Here is a 15,496-nt window from a genome sequence, read left to right as displayed (position 1 = left end):
GAAAATGTCATGCACAAATTAAGGAAATCAAGAATAACTGGAGGCAACGAAATGCTGAAGACCTGCAAAGACTATCTGATGCCCGTGACCTGCAAAACATCTATGCTGGCATAAAGGAGATATATGGTCCAATTCGATCTTCATCAGGGTCATTGAAAGCTGCTGACAACTCCATCATTTTAACTGATAATAGAGAAATTTTAGAGCGTTGGAAGAAATATTTCTCTGTGCTTCTAAATCGTGCCTCCAGTGTCACTGAGGACTTTATTTGTAATATCCCTCAGCAGCCCCAAAAACCATGGATGGCAATTCCACCCACATACAGAGACTTCACCAAAGCACTCAATGAACTAAAATCAAGAAAGGCTCCTGGTCCTGATAACATCCCTCTGGAACTGATACAAAATGGAGGTATACTGTTGAAGACTAGACTTTTCACACTCATCCTCTTGATTTGGGACACTTGAGAAGTACCTGACGACTTGAAGAATGCTACCATCATCACTATCTTCAAGAAAGGCGATTGTAGTGTGTGTGGGAACTAACATGGTATATTGTTTTTGTTAATTGCGGGAAAAATCTGGCAAGAATTCTATTAAACCAGCTCCAGGTTATCACAGAGATGATTTGGCTGAGTTTCAATATGGTTTCCAAACCTCCAGAGGCACAACAGATATGATCTTCTGTGCTAGACAACTCCAGGAAAAATTCAGAGAGCAACAGCAGCCTCTGTATTTAGTGTTCTATGATCTGGAAAAAGCCTTTGATTCACTACCAAGATCTGCTACGGTATATGGAAAGTATTGGAACATTTTGAATGTCCTGAACGTTATGTGGAATTGGTTCAAGCTCTTCATGATGGCATATCTAGACAGGTTCTTACCGATCTCGATAGCTGCAGTCGCTTAAGTGCGGCCAGTATCCAGTATTCGGGAGATAGTAGGTTCGAACCCCACTATCGGCAGCCCTGAAAATGGTTTTCCGTGGTTTCCCATTTTCACACCAGGCAAATGCTGGGGCTGTACCTTAATTAAGGCCACGGCCGCTTCCTTCCAACTCCTAGGCCTTTCCTATCCCATCGTCGCCATAAGACCTATCTGTGTCGGTGCGACGTAAAGCCCCTAGCAAAAAAAAAGAACTGTTGATGACTACTGGACAGATCTATCTTTTTTGCCGGATGAGAATCTCAATCTGACACAAACCAAAAAGATCCATCCACAACCTGCCCAGAAAGAATTTTGATACTTCCAAACTTCAAATTGAATCCATTGCTACAGATTACAGAAATGCAGTCTCAAACAAACTGGCTAGTCATTCAGTCAGCAGTGACAGTACAAATCAGGAGTGGGCCACACTTCAGAAGGTCATCACTGAGTCAGCTGAGGAAATAATTGGTTGTGTGAGAGGAAAAAGACAAAACTGGTTTGATGAAAATAGTTAAGAAATTAAGTGTTTGTTTGACCAATGCCAGATGGGAAGCTCATCTATCGTATCTTCAAGATCCATCTATCAATGTGAAGAAATCACATTTCATGGAACTTAAAGGAAAATGTCATGCACAAATTAAGGAAATCAAGAATAACTGGAGGCAACGAAATGCTGAAGACCTGCAAAGACTATCTGATGCCCGTGACCTGCAAAACATCTATGCTGGCATAAAGGAGATATATGGTCCAATTCGATCTTCATCAGGGTCATTGAAAGCTGCTGACAACTCCATCATTTTAACTGATAATAGAGAAATTTTAGAGCGTTGGAAGAAATATTTCTCTGTGCTTCTAAATCGTGCCTCCAGTGTCACTGAGGACTTTATTTGTAATATCCCTCAGCAGCCCCAAAAACCATGGATGGCAATTCCACCCACATACAGAGACTTCACCAAAGCACTCAATCAACTAAAATCAAGAAAGGCTCCTGGTCCTGATAACATCCCTCTGGAACTGATACAAAATGGAGGTATACTGTTGAAGACTAGACTTTTCACACTCATCCTCTTGATTTGGGACACTTGAGAAGTACCTGACGACTTGAAGAATGCTACCATCATTACTATCTTCAAGAAAGGCGATTGTAGTGTGTGTCGGAACTAACATGGTATATTGTTTTTGTTAATTGCGGGAAAAATCTGGCAAGAATTCTATTAAACCAGCTCCAGGTTATCACAGAGATGATTTGGCTGAGTTTCAATATGGTTTCCAAACCTCCAGAGGCACAACAGATATGATCTTCTGTGCTAGACAACTCCAGGAAAAATTCAGAGAGCAACAGCAGCCTCTGTATTTAGTGTTCTATGATCTGGAAAAAGCCTTTGATTCACTACCAAGATCTGCTATGGTATGTGGAAAGTATTGGAACATTTTGAATGTCCTGAACGTTATGTGGAATTGGTTCAAGCTCTTCATGATGGCATATCTAGACAGGTTCTTACCGAGCTCGATATCTGCAGTCGCTTAAGTGCGGCCAGTATCCAGTATTCGGGAGATAGTAGGTTCGAACCCCACTATCGGCAGCCCTGAAAATGGTTTTCCGTGGTTTCCCATTTTCACACCAAGCAAATGCTGGGGCTGTACCTCAATTAAGGCCACGGCCGCTTCCTTCCCACTCCTAGCCCTTCCCTGTCCCATCGTCGCCATAAGACCTATCTGTGTCGGAGCAACGTAAAGCAACTAGCAAGAAAAAGAGACAGGTTCTTCATGGTAACTCAGTATCAGATTCATTCCCAATCACTCATAGATTGAAACAAGGCTGTGTGCTTGCTCCTACTCTCTTTGCACTGTACATGGCTGCCATGCTGCATGAATTAGAATTATCTGCAAACAACTTAGGCATGGAGATTAAATTTTCTTTTGATGGAAACCTTTTCAGTCTGGTAAGACTTCGCTCACAAAGATGTACTGTGGTTACCCAGGTGACAGAACCGCATCTCCTGCTCTAACACCTGCAGAACTACAGCAGTCAGTCAACTGCTTTAAATCTGTATGTGATCACTTTGGTCTTACCATTAAAGAAAACTGAAAGTACTTGCACAACCTGCCCCAGGATTAACTCTTCCTCAGTTCAGTATCGCCATCTTAGACACAACACTGGAGCAGGTTGATCACTTTTCATATCTTGGAAGTATCTTCTCTAAACGGTGTACCTGCGAAAAAGATGTTGATAAAAGAATTGTGGCTGCTCACACAGCATTCAGGCAGTTAATGCACATAGTCTTCATGAATAACGACCTAAAACTGCATACCAAACTCATGGTGTACAAAGCTGTTGTTATTTCCACACTGCTGTATGGCTGTGAAACTTGGGCACTCTATCGCCACGATATCAAAAAACTTGAGCGCTTCCACCAACAAAAAATGAGATACATCTTGAATATCAAGTGTGAAGACTATGTGACCAATACTGCAGTTCTCGACAATGCGCAGCTAAATAGCATTGAGGCAACACTCATCAACTGAGATGGTTAGGCCATGTTCACCGCATAAGTGATACCAGGCTTCCCGGCCAAATACTTCATGGTGAACTTTGCTCTGGCAGTAGACCTTGTGGAGCCCCTCTGCAGTGTTTTAAGGACCAGCTGAAACATATCATGAAGACAACTGGTATAAATATACAGACATGGGAAGAATGTGCTGTGGACCGTTCACTGTGGCGGAACACTACATCCACCATTGTCAACTTGTTCGAAAGAGAATACCGCAGACATCAAGAGGCCAAGCGACAAGCAAGAAAACTCCATCAATTACAACCTGACCCTCCTGCATCCATTCAGTGTGATTTGTGTGGGCGTATGTTTTATGCCAAGATTGGTCTGTTTAGTCATCGCACACATTCATAAGCTGAGTTGAAGTGCTCACTTTATGCTGGAAGAAGTTATTTATTCTCGGATCGAGTTACGGCCACCACCGATGGTTCTGCATAATAGTGCTACTTTTAAGGCCTTCCTTTCTATCACATTTATTTTTAACTATGACCAATACAGCTTCGTGATCACTAGGGAGCGGATTTTTATGTAATTACATATTTTTTTGCGTAAGTTTTAACGCAAGTTAAGTTCATTGTTCCTATTGTGCATCCCCAAGTGTAAAACCTGAATCTTATTTCACATAAAAACACATATTTTCACATTTTTAAAATGTAAATACGTATTTTAAGAAAATCTATAATAAGCACATAAATCGCCAATATTTGTTGATCAATAAAATTTAAAATGCTTCTATGTTATAAAACAATGCTCATATTTTCATTTTACGATTACGGTATTGTTTTTAACAGTGTATTTAACATAATGTATCTGAATGTTTCGGCTATTTATGGACTTCCCTCCATATGTTCTAAAACTTGCTGGTCACTGGCTACGTTGTTACATTTAGACAGCGATTTGATTTGCTGCACAAGATGTTTCCTTGCATGATGTCATTCCAACTCTTTATGAGTCAGCCCTCTCGGGTTTTGTTTATAGAATATCAGCGAAAGGCAATCACGGAGAGATAATGTGACGTAATTCCGTTACGACATGGGAGACTCGGAAGAATATTGCCCCACCATTAGGTAGTGGAATTTCATCACTCTTAAGAGTACGGTTAGCTGTTCGGGTCCATATATCATTCCCGTGGTCGTGTGGTTTTGTATGGATTTATAAGAAATATTTCCTTGAGTGTCGGCTGCTATTCTTTTTATTGAAACAGTGATTCACCGTAAATGCGTGTGTGCAAAATAATGCCAAAAGAGAAGTCGAGTACAAGGTCGCGTCTTCAACAATATGTAGTGGAATTTAAAAGCACTTTCACTACCGATGGAAAAGTATTATTTTGCCAACCGTGTGGTAAAACAGTACGTGCAGATCAACGTTCTCAAGTAATCCAGCATTTGTCTCGAAATAAGCATACTGCGGCTGCTTCGCGTGTGCGTTCGCGACAATTACTAATAGCTGAACCAGCTACTTCAAATGCAGGCCCATCTAAATATTCCCAGTATTATTTAGATGTGTGCAGAGCATTTGTTTGCGCTGACATTCCTCTTGGTAAAATAAATAATCCGGGACTGAGAAATTTCCTAACAAAGTACATTAATTTTGAGCCTCCAGACGAATCCACATTAAGGAAAAAATATCTCCCAAAATGTTACGAAGAAACTTTACAGAGAATTCGGGCTGTATGTGGTAGGAAAAACTGTGGGTGAGCATTGACAAAACCACTGATTCAAGTGGCAGAAAAGTAGGAAATGTTGTAGTTGGTGTGTTGAAGAATGACAAAACTGCTTGCGAACATTCTTGTTTGCTAGCGTGTAAAGAAATGCTTGCTGCCAACCACGTCACTGTAGCTAGGTTATTCAATGAAGCCATGCACTTACTTTGGCCAAAAGATATAAAATACGACCATGTATTGCTTTTCCTTATTGACAGTGCAGCTTACATGGGAAAGGCAGCCGAAGGCCTTTCTGTGAGCTTTCCGAAAATGATACACGTAACTTGCGTTGTTCATGCTCTACACAGGTTATGTCAAACTGTGCGGGCACAGTATCCTCAAGTGGATAAATGAGTGTCTAATGGCAAAAAAGTCTTCGTAAAAGCACCCTCAAGAATCGATCTCTTTAAAGAGAAAAACCCGGATCTTGCGCTTCCTCCTCTGCCTATTGTTACGCGGTGGGGTACCTGGATTAGCACTGTGGTATACTGCACAGACAATTTCGAAAGTTTTGCATCCGTTGTGAACGTGCTAGATAAAAACGACGTGTCGTCAATTGAGATTCTTCAAGAGATACTAAAAGACAGCACTTTGAAAAATGATTTGGTGTTTATATCTGCCAATCTAAGCTTCTTGTGTAAAACTATAGACATACTTGAAAAACCCACTAACCTGTTGTCCGAAACAGTGAAGGAAGTGCGCGCTCTTGAAAATAAATGATTCACTCCCGGCTTCGCAGATACAGGGACTGTTAAAGGTCAAATATCAAACTTTGTTCAGGAAAAACAGAGGATTTCAAACAATGTGCCAAATTTCTAATGTATTAGAGGGTGCTCATGTTGGCGAAATTGATGGCGTTATTGTTGGTGACATTCCTCTCTTTAACTATGCTCGTCTGACTTCCTATGATGTGCAGCGATCGTTTTCGCAGTATAAGGCGTTCTTTAGAGATAATCGGCATGCATTCGTGATGGACGATTTGGAGATGACCTTTGTTGTTCACTGCAATTCTGAGACTACTTCTAGCAACTAATATTCCAGCGTGTGATGGGTGAGTACGAACTGGTACTATTTTTTTCAAAGATGATAGGTTGCTTTTGCCATATTTAAGCAAATCATTACTTTTAAAAAATAACCATTCATAATATCTACTCTGGAATATCAAAAATTAATATACCATACAGCACGCTTCCATACACCGACACCATTTTGCCTTAAGGAGCACTTTTGGTAGCACCATATTCTAATACAAAACATTATACATATTTACTTCTTGAGCGCGAGTAGTTATGTGATATTTAAAGGAAAATAATTTCAATTTTTATCACATATTTTAAAGTTTTTCAGAACATAAAAAATAAATATTTTTCACATTTTTAGCACATAAAAATTCGCTCCCTAGTGATCACTAATACCATCTATTACCAATATAGTTGGTCCGTTATTGGACATTATAAATTTTCCAGCTAACTCATTCCTGGTTGCCACCATTTCACCGCAGTGTGCTAAGCTAGACTCATCAGTTGGTAAATAGCGCACCCACCAAGATGCATCGCTAGTGCATACCTTGGAGGCCACTGCGTAGGCTACCTAGAGCCACCGGCAGTGCCTTTGCACTATGGGAGACTTTGTCTCACTTTCAAAAATTGATGCCTGTCTGGCATTGATGCCTGAAATATTTGTTCAAAATGAGTAAATTTATAATACCAATATACAGGGTCTTTTATAAAGAATGAACGGATTTCATCAAGCTATATTTTCCCAACAGTCAGTAATTCAAGATTAAACCTAAGACACATGTGTTTGAATGATGTTTAAGTTTAGTCCTACAAGTGTTCAGTATGACCACCACCAACAGCACGGACCACATCAAGGCAGTAGGACAATTTCTCCCAAATGCGTTGCAGCATATCACGATCAACTGAGTTGATCACATGTGTTATCCGCTCTTGAAGGTCATCCTGTGTAGTGGGTAGTATCAGACATAAACTTTGTCCTTGACGTATCCCCACAGGAAGAAGTTGTAAGGAGTGAGGTCTGGGGATCTGGGAGGCAATGCGAGTAGAGCACGATCTGTAGCAGTGTGTCGACCAATCCACCGTTGGGGCACTGTTTCATTCAGAAATGCTCACACTGGTAAGCTCTAATGGGGCAGGGATCAATCTTGTTCGAAAATGAAGTCGCATGAGTGTGTTTGCAGCAAAGGGAAGAGCCAGGTCCGTATCATTGTGAGATAGCTTTGTCCTGTGACAGGGTTGGTGCTGAAAAAGAAAGGGCCAAAAACCCTGACATTACTGACCGCACAGAGAGCATTTACCTTGGGAGAATTCCGTTTGTGCTCGATTGTAGTATGTGGGTGTTTGGTTCCCCAGATCTGAACATTGTGACGATTGACACAGCCATTGATATGGAAGGTTGCTTCGTCGCTAAAAATGAGGCACGAAAAGGTGTCTTCATCATCATTTTCCATGTTCAGCATCGCAGCACAGAATTCCATCTGTTGTCCCTTGTCAACATGTCTCCTTGCCTGAACCAGCTGAAGTCTGTATGGTTTCATGTGTAGGCGTCTTTTCAGGACACACCAGATACTGGTACTGCTCACCTGAAGCTGATGGTGACCTTGAGATACGGATTTCTGGGGGCTCCGAGTAAACGCCTCTTTGATTCTCCTCACATTTTCCGTGCAGTTCGCGGTCGACCAGGGCTTTTTTGTTTACACAAACATCCTGTTTCCTGGAACTGTTGGAACCACCATCAGATGTTTTTTGGAGAGGGCGTGTACGTGTCGTTAAATCTCCTACGGAACTTGCGTTGCACTGTGACCACAGACCCGGTCCGTGCGAACTCAACAACACAGAATGCTTTGTGCTGAGGTGTTGCCATTGTTAGACTTGTGGCGGCATCAGGAAGAATGAACTCGCCCCACATACAGAACGCACCCTTGTGCACAATGCAACATTGCATCAGGGTATAGCTTGCAAAACTAGCGTCATTCGGCTGCGTGGAGTGAGCATGAGCATCACGCCTGTTTGTGTCTTGTTGGTGTAATCAGTGTAACCTATCTCACATGCAAAGGTGTACTAAAACTGTGTGTGGTGTAAATAAATCTTATTATCCATGAGGGCTGGTTTATTTATGAACGATGTGGAGCTGCCTACAACCAAGACTCCATAAATGGTGACCCCGAGTATGGAGAACACGCTCATACCATAACCTATCTTGGACCACGTGCTTCACCACAGATCACGGTATGTTACCACACTTTATTTCAAAGAGGCATTAGACTGTTTACTTCATTGGAACTACCACCTCTTCCGAGTATGAAACCAATTCGACAAACGACAAAAACAGTCGCCAGAATCCTAACGGCCGTCGGTGATACGCATCGCTTCAGTCCGCACGCGGCAACTTTACGCCACTTCTCTCTGTTACGCCGCATCTGCTACTCTTCAAGAACGCAACATATCATCTAAAAACTTGTATGTATATAACCTACGTTTTACTTGTTACGGAATATTGCAAATTATTCACAACATAAATTCGTTGTGAAGTTGTACGGACATCACAAAGAAATGTATAGGCCTACAGTAGACAGTACCTAGTTTTCTAACCATAGTTACAATCTTGGTGTTAAATTGATGTACGTAATCCAGCAATCTTCTGTGCAATTTTCTTTCTCTTTTTGATAATTAAGGCCTAAGATACAGACTACTCCACAACATAGGCCTACCCTATTTGCTGTTCAAACAAGTAAAATTACTTTAAAATAACCTACTTCTCATGCATTACAACTGCTTGAATTGTTGAACTATATATATATAAATCGTAATCGTGCCTTTTAGTGGTTTCTAAGTTGTTACATTACAGGTATAACATACAGTTGCATTATATGAACATTCCTCAAGACTTAAAATGGACATTGGAACCCACGGTTTATGCTTAATATTTTCATTTATAACCAAAATCAGTGTGTAACATCTGCAAGATTATTTTGTTAACTTATAGTTTATATGTTTGTGAATCTCTTATCATATGCTAGGCCTACCTGCATAATATTTCTTTTCCAGCTAACCTATAAGATTGTTTCAAACCATTTGTAAATTTGTGCTTGTGTTGCTCATCCTCACATCTTCATTCACTTACACACACAACTACACATCGTACCTCTGACTACTTCTTTGTCACCTTGTCCGGTATTTTCAGAATTCTTTTTCTCCTTGCCCTTGTGTTGTGTACCCATCTTGATTATGGCGGAGGATCGATTAAAAGCTTTGGAGGAACAAAATAACAACTTGCAGAACCAACTCCAACAACTTATTGCTTTGACGAAGCCTTTGCAAGAGCAGAACGAAGCATTACTAGCCCGGCTCCAGGAGCATGAGTCTACTGGTATCGATGCTACATCTAGCAATGTTGGCCAAGTTGCCAAAATCTCTGCAAAGCTACCACCTTTTTGGTATGACAGACCAACTGTTTGGTTCGCCCAGGTTGAGACTCAATTCAGGCTTGCAGGCATCACGGCCGACCAGACTAAATTCGATAATGTAATTTCACAGCTTGACACCAAGGTCATAGCCGAGGTAGAAGACATTGTCATTAACCCTCCTACCACAGGACGTTACGAAAAACTAAAATCTGAACTAGTCCGTCGTCTTTCCGTATCCGAAGAGCAACGAGTTCGCCAACTTCTTGGTGACGAAGAACTCGGCGATAGGAAACCATCGCAATTTGTACGTCACTTAAAGTCATTAGCCGGTAGCTCACTTCATGACGAAAGTATATTAAAACAACTTTTCATGCGTCGACTACCCCAGCACTTGCAGGCTATATTAGCGGCCCAGTTAATGCCTCTAGCTGATATAGCAGAGCTTGCAGACAAGATCTTGGAACTTTCACCTACTGTCACACCACCATATAGTCACTTGGCCGTACATGCTACAGCTGCGCTGAATACTTTAGCTGCCCAGATGGAGGAATTGACACGTAAAGTCGATGCCCTGGCCCGTAACCAGCCCCGAGGCAGGAGTCACAGTAAAAGGAGATCTAAAAGCCGTGACCGTTCCCTTACTCCACAGAGCCGGCTTTGTTGGTACCACAAAAAGTTCCAAGATAAAGCTGTAAAATGTACTAGTCCCTGTTCCTGGCAGGCGGAAAACGGAACGAACAGCCAGTGAAGACGGCAACTGTCTGTTCTACATCGGGCCGCCGTCTATTTATTTTTGATCAGAATACCAAAGCAAAATTTCTGATTGACACCGGATCTGACCTTTGCTGTTTCCCGCGTAAGCTTCTGGGAAGCACTTGTAAAGCTTCTGGGTATGAGCTGAGCGCTGCAAACGGTAGTACAATCAGGACATACGGTAGCCTTTCCATGAACCTCAACCTTGGTTTACGTCGTGACTTTCGTTGGCAATTTGTCATTGCTGATGTTAGCACAGCCATCATTGGTTCTGATTTTCTGGCTTACTATAACTTACTCCCTGACTGCCGTAACAGATGCCTCCTCGACGGCACCACCGGCCTACACGTTAAGGCATCTGTAGCCTCTATCGAACAGGCCAGCGTAAAGACTGCTGCAGTATCCACCGACTCACCTTTCAGCATGTTGCTCGCTGAGTTTCAGTCCATTACTCGCCCACCTGGGATCCAACGTGATATTAAACACAATACTGTACATCACATTAGGACAACCGAAGGCCCACCAGTCTCTTGTCGACCTCGTCGTCTAGGACCCCAAAAATTGCAGATAGCGAAGAAAGAATTCGAGGACATGGTAAGGTGTGGTACAGCGAGACCTTCTAATAGTCCCTGGTCCTCACCCTTGCACCTTGCACCTAAGCGGGACAACTCATGGCGTCCATGTGGCGATTACCGGGCATTGAATGCAAGAACAATACCCGACCGCTACCCGGTACGACACATAGGAGATTTTTCCCATAACATTGCTGGGTCAACCATTTTCAGTACATTTGACCTTATCAAGGCCTACCAACAGATTCCAATTCACCCCAGTGACATTTGCAAAACAGCCATAACAACCCCTTTTGGGCTGTTTGAATTTCCCTATATGTCGTTTGGGTTACGAAATGCTGGACAAACTTTCCAGCGTTTTATGGATGAGGTCACTAGAGATTTAAACTTCTGTTTCCCGTATATCGACGATATCCTGGTGTTCTCACGGGATGCTGAAGAGCATATGCACCATCTCCGCATACTTTTCCATAGATTAGCTGATTACGGTGTGGTCATAAATCCATCCAAGTGCGTATTAGGTGCAAGTGAGGTAACCTTCTTGGGCTATCGGCTCTCAAAGGACGGTACAAAACCTCCACCAGAGAGAATCCAGTCTCTCTTGGAATACCCTCTACCGAAGACTGTCCAGGGCCTCCGCCGGTTCCTGGGCATGGTCAACTTCTAGAGACGTTTCCTACCACATGCGGCTGAATTGCAGGCGCCGTTGGTGAACGTCCTAGCCAATTCTAAGCTTAAGGGTTCTAAACCTGTCCCATGGACTCCAGAATTGCAACGTGCTTTCCACGAATGCAAAGAAAGCCTAGCGCAAACCACTCAACTCGCTCATCCATTGCCAGATGCGCCTCTAGGTCTCTTTACCGATGCATCAAATACTCAAGTTGGAGCGTGTTTGCAACAGAAAGTTGGACACCATTGGCAGCCCCTAGCATTTTTCAGTAAGAAGCTTTCAGCGCGTCAAACAACGTGGCCGGCCTATTACAGGGAACTGTTGGCTGTGTACGAGGCTGTCCAGCATTTCCGCTATATACTGGAAGCACAACAATGCACCATATATACGGACCACAAGCCTCTGCTTTATGCATTTTCTCAACGCAGAGAAAACCTACCCCCAGCCCAACTAAATCAGCTGTCCTTCATATCCCAGTTCACAACTAATATTCAGCATATAAAGGGAGCAGATAACGTTGTCGCTGATACAATGTCTCGTGTTGAAGCCATCTCACTAGAAGATGACTACGCTGCGCTGGCTCGATCCCAAGCGGACGATGACGAACTCAAAGCCTTATTGCATGGTGGTACGTCGCTGACATTAGAAAAAGTAACCCTTCCGGGCACCACGACTACCATTGTATGCGATACATCAACAGGAAAACCTCGTCCGTTCCTGACACTTCCTTTTCGACGCAAGTTCTTTGACAAGCACCATAACTTAAGCCACCCAGGTATTCGAGCCACCTCTCGTCTAGTCTCAGATAGATTTGTTTGGCCATCTATTCAGAAAGACACTCGCGCCTGGACTCGTGCTTGTTTGTCCTGTCAACGCAATAAAGTGACGAGGCATAATATATCTCCTTTGGGGAATTTCGGAGCACCCACAGGCCGTTTCAGCCACATTCACTTGGATATTGTTGGTCCACTGCCTGTCTGCGAAGGCTATAATTATATCCTCACTGCTGTTGACAGATTTACTCGCTGGCCAGAGGCATGGCCGATGCGCAGCATCACTGCTGAAGAAACAGCCGATACGCTAATAAGTGGTTGGATCTCCCGATTTGGTCTCCCAACTCGTATAACTACTGACCAAGGAAGACAATTCGAGTCTACACTCTTTCGCAGACTTATGACACAATTTGGTACAACAAAAATCCGTACAACCAGCTACCACCCATCCGTTAACGGTATGGTGGAGCGTCTTCATAGACAGCTAAAAGCTTCTCTGATGTGTCATAGTGCAACGTGGATAAAAGCCTTACCCCTAGTATTACTTGGCATGCGTGCGGTTCTTAAGGAAGATCTGAAAGCTTCCCCCGCCGAACTAGTTTTTGGGGAGCCTCTACGCCTCCCTGGGGAAATGGTTACTTCTTCGCCCAGTCCCCCTATTCCACTTGACCCTGCGGATTTTGTAAATCACCTAAGGAAGGTAATGGCCGAACTAAGACCTGTTCCTGCCTCCCGCCATAGTCAAGAGAAAATATTCGTCTTCAAAGACTTGGCAACTGCCTCCCATGTTTTCCTGAGAGTTGATCATGTGAAGCCTCCCTTGCAACCCCCATACTCTGGTCCTTACCCTGTAGTCAGCCGTAATGAGAAGACTTTGACGCTAATGATCGGAAACAAAGAAGTAGTAGTGAGTACAGACCGTGCTAAACCTGCATACATAGAAACAAACCTTGCTCTTCCTACCCGCACCAACACACCTGACACATCTGCTACCCCCTTTTCATCCGGTCAACCTAGCACTTCTTTTACACCTGACTTACCTGATGCGTCATCACCACCCAGAAAGTACACAACACGATCAGGACGCAGAGTTCGCTTTGCCCGTCCATTCGATTTGTGAACTTTCCTTCTCCGTGGGGGGGTGATGTGGCGGCATCAGGAAGAATGAACTCGCCCCACATACAGAACGCACCCTTGTGCACAATGCAACATTGCATCAGGGTATAGCTTGCAAAACTAGCGTCATTCGGCTGCGTGGAGTGAGCATGAGCATCACGCCTGTTTGTGTCTTGTTGGTGTAATCAGTGTAACCTATCTCACATGCAAAGGTGTACTAAAACTGTGTGTGGTGTAAATAAATCTTATTATCCATGAGGGCTGGTTTATTTATGAACGATGTGGAGCTGCCTACAACCAAGACTCCATAGACTCACACGGCAATTGAGTGAGCTCACTGCTGTGCAGGTTGAATGGAGTCGTGGGCAGGGAGGGGAGGAAGGCACGGAGCACTCTACTGAGCACTGAGAGAAATGTGAGGCCACGCCCTTTGTAATAATGATATGCGACTCTTTCCACTGTGAGGCTTGAGTACGGTGTAATAAGCTTTTGAAATCGGTTCATTTTTTATGAAAGACCCTGTAGTTGGTTCGTTATTGGACATTATAACATTTCCAACTACCTCTTTCCTGGTTGCCAGCATTTCGCCCCAATGTGCTAAGTTGGGCTCATCAGTTGGTAAATAGCACACCTACCAAGATGCATGGCTAGTGCATACTGTGGAGGCCACTGCGCAGGCTACCTAGAGCCATCAGATGATAGAGATATTGATTCCCATAGCGTACATGAAATATTTGTTCCGAATGAGTAATTTATAATACTAATATAGTTGGTCCGTTATTGGACATTATAATTTTTCCAGCTAACTCATTCCTGGTTGCCAGCGTTTTGCCCCAGTGTGCTAAGTTGGGCTCATCAGTTGGTAAATAGCACACCCACCAAGATGCATGGCTAGTGCATACAGTGGAAGCCACTGCACAGGCTACCTGGAGCCAGTGTGCTAAGTTGGGCTCATCAGTTGGTAAATAGCACACCCACCAAGATGCATGGCTAGTGCATGGTTGATAAAGATGTTGATTCCCCCAGAGAACCAGAAATACTTGTTCTGAATGAGTGCATACTTTCATAGTGCATTTGCACTGCCGGTGGCTCCAGGTAGCCTGTGCAGTGGCCTCCACTGTATGCACTAGCCATGCATCTTGGTGGGTGTGCTATTTACCAACTGATGAGCCCAACTTAGCACACTGGGGCGAAACTCTGGCAACCAGGAATGAGTTTGCTGAGCGATTTATAATGTCCAATAATGGACCATTTATATTGGTATTATAATTTTACTCATTCAGAACAAGTATTTCAGGTTCTCTAGGGGAATCAACATCTTTATCAACCATCTATTACTTTGGTTTCATCTATAGAGCTCATCTGGTTTTACCAGCACCACATCCAGAATATTCTTCCCTCTAGTTGGTTCCATCACTTTCTGAATCAGCTGTCCTTCCAATATTAACTTATTTGCCACTCGTGAGTTGGCCATGCGGTTAGGGGTGCGCAGCTGTGAGCTTGCATCTGGGAGATAGTGAGTTCGAACCCCACTGTCGGCAGCCCTGAAGATTGTTTTCTGTGGTTTCCCATTTTCACACCAGGCAAATGCTGGGGCTGTACCTTAATTAAGGCCATGACTACTTCCTTCCCTCCTAGCTCTTTGCTATCCCATCGTCGCCATAAGACCTATCTGTGTCGGTGCGACGTAAAGCAACTAGCAAAAGAAAAACTTATTTGCCATTCAAGTAATGAACATAGGTTTTCGTGGCTCATAGTATCAACGTAAATAAATAAATGAATACTGGATTAAAGCCACTATGTTTATTTAATGAAGCCAAGCTTTCAGCCAAATTGCATTGGCCTTCATCAGGGCAAGTTAAATTCTCTGGGTGGTGGGAAAAGGCACACAAGTCAAAAAATCTCATTTTCGTTTATTTCACCTATGTCATCTATAGCATCGAAGCCACATCATGGTAAAAGCCCATATGTCAATCTGGCTCCTAAAACAAGATATAGCTGAAAAA

General features: G+C 43.2%; 1 protein-coding gene across 2 annotated transcripts in view; it reads left to right on the top strand.

Annotated features, from left to right (window-relative positions):
• LOC136865996 (PTS-dependent dihydroxyacetone kinase 1, dihydroxyacetone-binding subunit DhaK) overlaps positions 1–15,496 on the top strand; it is a 380,683-nt gene that overhangs the window by 46,686 nt on the left and 318,501 nt on the right. The window lies entirely within an intron of this gene.

Source organism: Anabrus simplex, chromosome 3, assembly GCF_040414725.1.
Source record: "Anabrus simplex isolate iqAnaSimp1 chromosome 3, ASM4041472v1, whole genome shotgun sequence".
Classification (NCBI taxonomy): domain Eukaryota; kingdom Metazoa; phylum Arthropoda; class Insecta; order Orthoptera; family Tettigoniidae; genus Anabrus; species Anabrus simplex.
Note: the sequence above shows the minus strand (reverse complement) of the source record. Positions and strands in the feature narration are given on the sequence as shown.